This window comes from Pseudophryne corroboree, chromosome 2, assembly GCF_028390025.1.
Source record: "Pseudophryne corroboree isolate aPseCor3 chromosome 2, aPseCor3.hap2, whole genome shotgun sequence".
NCBI classification, from domain to species: Eukaryota; Metazoa; Chordata; class Amphibia; order Anura; family Myobatrachidae; genus Pseudophryne; species Pseudophryne corroboree.
Window position 1 is genome coordinate 285658669 of NC_086445.1, and position 7886 is coordinate 285666554.

The 7886-nt window shown below is 44.5% G+C and overlaps 1 pseudogene; it reads left to right on the forward strand.

Moving 5' to 3' along the window:
* Positions 1–3100: 3100 nt before the first annotated feature.
* Positions 3101–3219, forward strand: LOC135052747 (5S ribosomal RNA; annotated as a pseudogene).
* Positions 3220–7886: the final 4667 nt, after the last annotated feature.

The following is a 7886-nucleotide window of genomic DNA, read 5'->3' on the forward strand; positions in this document are numbered from 1 at the left end:
GTAGCCACAGCCGTGAACTACCGCACTGTACTGTGTCTGCTGCTAATATAGACTGGTTGATAAAGAGATAGTATACTCGTAACTAGTATGTATGTATAAAGAAAGAAAAAAAAACCACGGTTAGGTGGTATATACAATTATGGACGGGCTGCCGAGTGCCGACACAGAGGTAGCCACAGCCGTGAACTACCGCACTGTACTGTGTCTGCTGCTAATATAGACTGGTTGATAAAGAGATAGTATACTCGTAACTAGTATGACTATAAAGAAAGTAAAAAAAACCACGGTTAGGTGGTATATACAATTATGGACGGGCTGCCGAGTGCCGACACAGAGGTAGCCACAGCCGTGAACTACCGCACTGTACTGTGTCTGCTGCTAATATATAGACTGGTTGATAAAGAGATAGTATACTCGTAACTAGTATGTATGTATAAAGAAAGAAAAAAAAACCACGGTTAGGTGGTATATACAATTATGGACGGGCTGCCGAGTGCCGACACAGAGGTAGCCACAGCCGTGAACTACCGCACTGTACTGTGTCTGCTGCTAATATAGACTGGTTGATAAAGAGATAGTATACTCGTAACTAGTATGTATGTATAAAGAAAGAAAAAAAAACCACGGTTAGGTGGTATATACAATTATGGACGGGCTGCCGAGTGCCGACACAGAGGTAGCCACAGCCGTGAACTACCGCACTGTACTGTGTCTGCTGCTAATATATAGACTGGTTGATAAAGAGATAGTATACTCGTAACTAGTATGTATGTATAAAGAAAGAAAAAAAAACCACGGTTAGGTGGTATATACAATTATGGACGGGCTGCCGAGTGCCGACACAGAGGTAGCCACAGCCGTGAACTACCGCACTGTACTGTGTCTGCTGCTAATATAGACTGGTTGATAAAGAGATAGTATACTCGTAACTAGTATGTATGTATAAAGAAAGAAAAAAAAACCACGGTTAGGTGGTATATACAATTATGGACGGGCTGCCGAGTGCCGACACAGAGGTAGCCACAGCCGTGAACTACCGCACTGTACTGTGTCTGCTGCTAATATATAGACTGGTTGATAAAGAGATAGTATACTCGTAACTAGTATGTATGTATAAAGAAAGAAAAAAAAACCACGGTTAGGTGGTATATACAATTATGGACGGGCTGCCGAGTGCCGACACAGAGGTAGCCACAGCCGTGAACTACCGCACTGTACTGTGTCTGCTGCTAATATAGACTGGTTGATAAAGAGATAGTATACTCGTAACTAGTATGTATGTATAAAGAAAGAAAAAAAAACCACGGTTAGGTGGTATATACAATTATGGACGGGCTGCCGAGTGCCGACACAGAGGTAGCCACAGCCGTGAACTACCGCACTGTACTGTGTCTGCTGCTAATATATAGACTGGTTGATAAAGAGATAGTATACTCGTAACTAGTATGTATGTATAAAGAAAGAAAAAAAAACCACGGTTAGGTGGTATATACAATTATGGACGGGCTGCCGAGTGCCGACACAGAGGTAGCCACAGCCGTGAACTACCGCACTGTACTGTGTCTGCTGCTAATATATAGACTGGTTGATAAAGAGATAGTATACTCGTAACTAGTATGTATGTATAAAGAAAGAAAAAAAAACCACGGTTAGGTGGTATATACAATTATGGACAGGCTGCCGAGTGCCGACACAGAGGTAGCCACAGCCGTGAACTACCGCACTGTACTGTGTCTGCTGCTAATATAGACTGGTTGATAAAGAGATAGTATACTCGTAACTAGTATGACTATAAAGAAAGAAAAAAAAACCACGGTTAGGTGGTATATACAATTATGGACGGGCTGCCGAGTGCCGACACAGAGGTAGCCACAGCCGTGAACTACCGCACTGTACTGTGTCTGCTGCTAATATAGACTGGTTGATAAAGAGATAGTATACTACTAATATTATATATACTGGTGGTCAGGTCACTGGTCACTAGTCACACTGGCAGTGGCACTCCTGCAGCAAAAGTGTGCACTGTTTAATTTTAATATAATATTATGTACTCCTGGCTCCTGCTATAACCTATAACTGGCACTGCAGTGCTCCCCAGTCTCCCCCACAATTATAAGCTGTGTGAGCTGAGCACAGTCAGATATATATATACATTGATGCAGCACACTGGGCTGAGCAGTGCACACAGATATGGTATGTGACTGAGTCACTGTGTGTATCGTTTTTTTCAGGCAGAGAACGGATATATTAAATAAAACAAACAACTGCACTGTCTGGTGGTCACTGTGGTCGTCAGTCACTAAACTCTGCACTCTCTTCTACAGTATCACAGCCTCAGGTCAATCTCTCTCTCTCTCTCTCTCAACCCTAATCTAAATGGAGAGGACGCCAGCCACGTCCTCTCCCTATCAATCTCAATGCACGTGTGAAAATGGCGGCGACGCGCGGCTCCTTATATAGAATCCGAGTCTCGCGAGAATCCGACAGCGTCATGATGACGTTCGGGCGCGCTCGGGTTAACCGAGCAAGGCGGGAGGATCCGAGTCTGCTCGGACCCGTGAAAAAAACATGAAGTTCGTGCAGGTTCGGATTCAGAGAAACCGAACCCGCTCATCTCTAGTCATTAGCAATACATGGAAATCTTCTTGAATGTCCCAGCGCTTTCTTAAACTTCTCAGTCTTAGACATGTTCTGATCATCTTCCCTCCCTCCCGCATAAATTCACCTCCCACAATTTCATTATCTATTGATGGCACTACTGTCTCCTCTAGCCCCCAAGTGCAATGTCTTGGAGTAATCCTTGACTCCTCCCTCTCCTTCAAACCACACATTGGAATTTTGTGTTTGTTCTTTATATATGCCTTAAATCATAATAGGCTACTATTTTTGTTTTGCCTCACGCTACGAACAAAAACAATAGAGGCTTATGTTATCAACTCTTGTTGACCATATGATTTAACCTCCGCATACCCATGTGTTTGGGTCGCTAAATTGGTGCAATGACGGTCAACAAATTTTAAGGAGGATTGTATTTGGCTAAAACTGGCACAATAACACACATCCCGCAATCAGTTGCAATCTCTGCCCTTTTTCATACGTCACCCACTACCATACCACACTGGGTATGCCCAATCCCGTCCGATCTTGGAGGCGATACAGTGTTGGGCCTGGTCAGTACTTCAGTGGGAGACCATTTGGGAATACCAGGTGTTGTGGGTCTCCAGTGGAATTGAATGGGTGTTTGCACTGAACCCACGGAGGGATGGGCATTTGCTTGCCAGATACTGAATTATCACAGTAACAATCCATTAATATGTTCGCAGATTTAACTTTATGTATGGCTTAAGAAAGTTCACAGCCATCTTATTATCAAATTGGGTATCTTGTGTTTTTTAAAACAAAAGTAAAAATTCTTTTACAGTAAACTCCATTAGTGTACCTAGCCTTTTATATATAGATTATTAAAAGTTATGTTTTAATCTTTTCATTATCACATTACTACTCATACAGACATCATATCTACAAATAACTCTCCGGGAATGAGTGCTCCCACCCAAGGTCATTTTTTCTTCTTTTCCTAAATCCAACCACACATTCAGCACCTCTCACAAATCTGCCATTTTCATCTAAAAAATATTTCCAGGATCAGATCCTACTAAGACTCTTATCCACTCACTGGTCATCTCCAGACTGGACTACTGTAATTTCCTCCTGACTGGCATCCTTGACAAATACCTCTCTCCTTTCCAATCTATCCTCAATGCTGCTGCCTGGCTCATCTTCCTCACCAAACACACTACGTCCACCTCCCCTCTCCTACAAGACCTTCACAGGCTCCCCTTCCCTTTCAGAATCCATTTCAAGCTTCTCACACTCACTTACAAAGCTCTCACCCACTCCTCTCCCATCTACATCTCTGACCTTATCTCCCCTAACACTCCCACCCGTCCTCTTCGTTCTGCTAATGCACACCGACTCTCCTGTCTTCTGATTACTTCCTCCCACTCCTATCTCCAAGATTTTTCACATGCTGCTCCCTTTCTCTGGAATTCCCTACCTCTCCCCCTCAGACTCTCCACCTCTCTACAAAACTTCAAACGGGCTCTCAAGACCCGCTTCTTCACCAAACCCAGCCAAATCTCATCCTAGCCCTCTGTTCCACATTCTCTGTCTACCCCATCTGTCCCTCCCCTGTCCCTCCCCTTTAGAATGTAAGCTCTCACAAGCAGGACCCTCTTCCCTCATGTGCTAATCTTTTTCTTACTTTAATAATCTTCAACTGCACCAAATTTCGCAGTCTTCCGCCACCTGATACTTATTTCAGTGTCATCTGCTGATGTAGCTATGTTTATTTACCCTGTACTTGTCCTATATTGTTTTCAATTGTAAGTTGGTGTTTTCCTGTTTTGATTATTTGTTTATGTACTCTGTAAGTTGGTGCTGCAGAACCCTTGTGGCGCCATATAAATAAAGGATAATAATAATAATAATAATAATAATAATAATAATAATAATAGAAATCTGTTGACTTTTTAGGGGGTTTAACTTTAGTATGTATGTATGTATGTATGTATGTATGTATGTATGTATGTATGCTGTATACATACGTATATACCATATACACTAAACTTACATACAGTATTACCTATATACTGTATACACTCCAATATTTATAATGTATATCACACTCCCTATATACATAATCTATATTACACTCCTGTATAAAATGTGTACTATAAACAATCCCCATATTAATATATAAATATAAGATACATACCCTCCTGTATATACTGTAATATGCTCCAGACACCATTGACATTAATATGTATACATTTCTGTATCTGTTTACCATAGAAGAGAGTGCAAAAGATGGAGAGAGAAGGAAAAGAAGAAGAAAGAGAGTTAGGTGGAGATGTAGTAAGCCTTGGAGAATAAGGAGAGAGATAAAGTACCTGCCAATTAGCCCCTGTCATGTTGCAGACTGTGTTTGAAAAAGGTCAGTTAAGAGCTGATAGGTTAATAATTTCTCTCTCTCCACTTTATGACTCTACAAAGCTTAGTACGTTTGCCCCTGGTCAGAGATAGAATAGGATGTCAGAGAAAAACAAAATGGGTACAGAGAAAAAGGAGGCAACAGTGAGGCTGTGGAGAAGAGAGAGACACACACACAGACAGACAGACAGACAGACAGACAGACAGACAGACAGAAAGTGAAAGAGAGACATGGGAAAGGAGGGATAAAAAAAAGATGGGGGAAGAGGAGGCTTGAGGTTGGAAGAGGAAAGAGACATGGTAGAGATGGGGGTGGTGAGAGAGAGAGACTCACTGAACAGGGTAATAGACAAAGACTTCTGTAAGGAAAGAGAAAAATGGTGAAAAAGGAATATTTTTCTCTTTCCTTACAAAAGAAGAATTATTGCAGGGTTTATCACACATAGAGAATACTGACTGCAGCATACTGTAGATGCATTTCAACTTTTTCTTGGTTCTATGCTTCACCATTCTCCTTATGGTTTACAGACTGTCCTTCAAAGATGAACTACACATGTTCTATTCATTGCAGCTCATGTAAAGGGACATAACATTTTTTGAAAATAATCCAGAAGTAGGGGGTGGCATTGTCTAAAGAGCTCGGCAAGCTGAGGAAAAGGAAATTCCCCCGATAGTGCACATAGTACTTTCCATTCATTTTTATTTTTTTTACGGGCTTGGTCACATCACCCAAATCTGGCCATGCTTCCCTTGTATCACCTGGACTCCCTGAATGTTTCAATGGCCCAATGTGCAATGAGCACCCAGTCCACCCCTGATTGGGAGTATGTTGCTCAGCAGAACCAGGACTGCAAATATATGTATATTCAGTGCTTAAAGTGGTCCTAGAGAGGTGGTGGAACTCACCCCCCTTCCCACGGTGGCAATTCAACAAAGGTATTGCGTGCGCCGTAGACGCGCGCCGCAAAAAGGGGCGTGGTCTCAAAAAAGGGGCGTGTTACACAATACTAATAACGCCCACAGTAGTAGCACCCCATAATACACATAATGCCTACAGCAGTAGCACCTCTTATACAATGCCCACAGTGGTAGCGCCCCTTATATAGAGCCCATAGTAGTGGTGCCCCTTATGCAATGCTCGCAATAGCAGTGCCCCTTATGACCCCAGGATTGATGCCCCTTATGAAGTGCCCCGTTTACAATGCCCTCATTAGTAGTGCCCCCAGTAGTAATGCCCTTAATGGTAATGCCCCCAGTCGTTTAGCCCCTGTAGTTATGCCCCCTTGTAGTTTAGCCCCCAGTAGTAATGCCTCCAAGTAGCATTGCCCCCAGTAGTTTAACCCCTGTAGTTACGCCCCCAGTAGTAATGCCACTGTAGTTATGCCCCAAGTAGTAATGCCCTCCTGTAGTTTGCCCCCTGTAGTTTGCACCCAGTAGTAATGTCTCCCAGTAGTAATGCCCCCAGTAGTAATGCCCCCAGTAGATGCCCCTCTGTAGTTTGCCCCCCAGTAGTAATGCCCCCCCAGTAGTAATACCCTCCTGTAGTAATGTCCCCCAGTAGTAATGCCCCCCAGTAGTAATGTCCCCCAGTAAATGCCCCCCAGTAGATGCCCCTCAGTAGTAATGCCCTCCTGTAGTTTGCCCCCTTGTAGTAATGTCCCCCAGTAGTCTGTCCCCCAGTAGTAATGCCCTTCTGTAGTAATGTCCCCCAGTAGTAATGCCCCCCAGTAAATGCCCCCCAGTAGATGCCCCTCAGTAGCTTGCCCCCCAGTAGTAATGCCCTCCTGTAGTTTGCCCCCTTGTAGTAATGTCCCCCAGTAGTACTGCCCCTCAGTAGTCTGTCCCCCAGTAGTAATGCCCTTCTGTAGTTTGCCCCCTGTAGTTTGCTCCCAGTAGTAATGTCCCCCAGTAAATGCCCCCCAGTAGTAATGACCCCAGTAGATGCCCCTCAGTAGTTTGCCCCCCCCAGTAATAATGCCCCCGTAGTAATGACCTCTCAGTAGTTTGCCCCCCAGCTGCTACACAAATAAAAAATAAAAAAAACACAGCACACACCATACTTACCAAGCCCCGCTCCGTGTCCGGCCGCTGCAGTCCTCTCGTCGCCCGCTCCTCTGCACTATGAGGGAGACGTCATGACGTCTCTCCCATAGCGCGCACTGACTGAGCCGGAAGGCGGAGCTCAGTACTGAGCTCCTGCCTCCGGCTGCCGCTGTGCGGGTAGACGGGCGCCGCGGGCGCCCGTCATCTCCCTGCAGCGACGGGGGACACATCGCCGGGTTAGGTGAGCCAGAGGAGGCGGAACTGCGTTCCGTCTCCAAGTGGAACTGACGGAACGCAGTTCCGCCCCGTTCCGGCTCACTTTAACCCCTGTGTATATTTATTTACCCATATGCACCGTTGTTCACAAGTTGCAAAGCAACCACCTCTGTGTGTATGCATAGTTTCCTAATAGTCTTTATCATTAGTGCACTCACTTACCCTACACATGGTGCAAAAGATGTACCTCCAAGCAGGCACATTTCCTGTTTAGTACAACTCAGCATTTCATTCAGTCCTCACTAAATTTTGAATACGTACTAAGCCTTTGGATAGTGATAAAGCAGAGAGAGATAAAGTGCCAGCCAATCAGCTCCTATCTGCCATGCTACAGGCTGTGTTTAAAAAATGACAGTTAGGAGCTGATTGGCTGGTACTTTATCTCTCTCTGCTTTATCTCTCTTCAAGGCTTAGTACATCTACCTAGAGACCATCTCATTACAGACCAGTTAGGCCTCGTCTGTTGTAAGTGCAGGTGCGATTACATGTCTCTGTATCGCCTGTAGGGCTGGATTAAAGTTGGGACAACAGGGACAGTTGTCCCGGGGCCCCCACACTGTCCCCCCACATTGGCT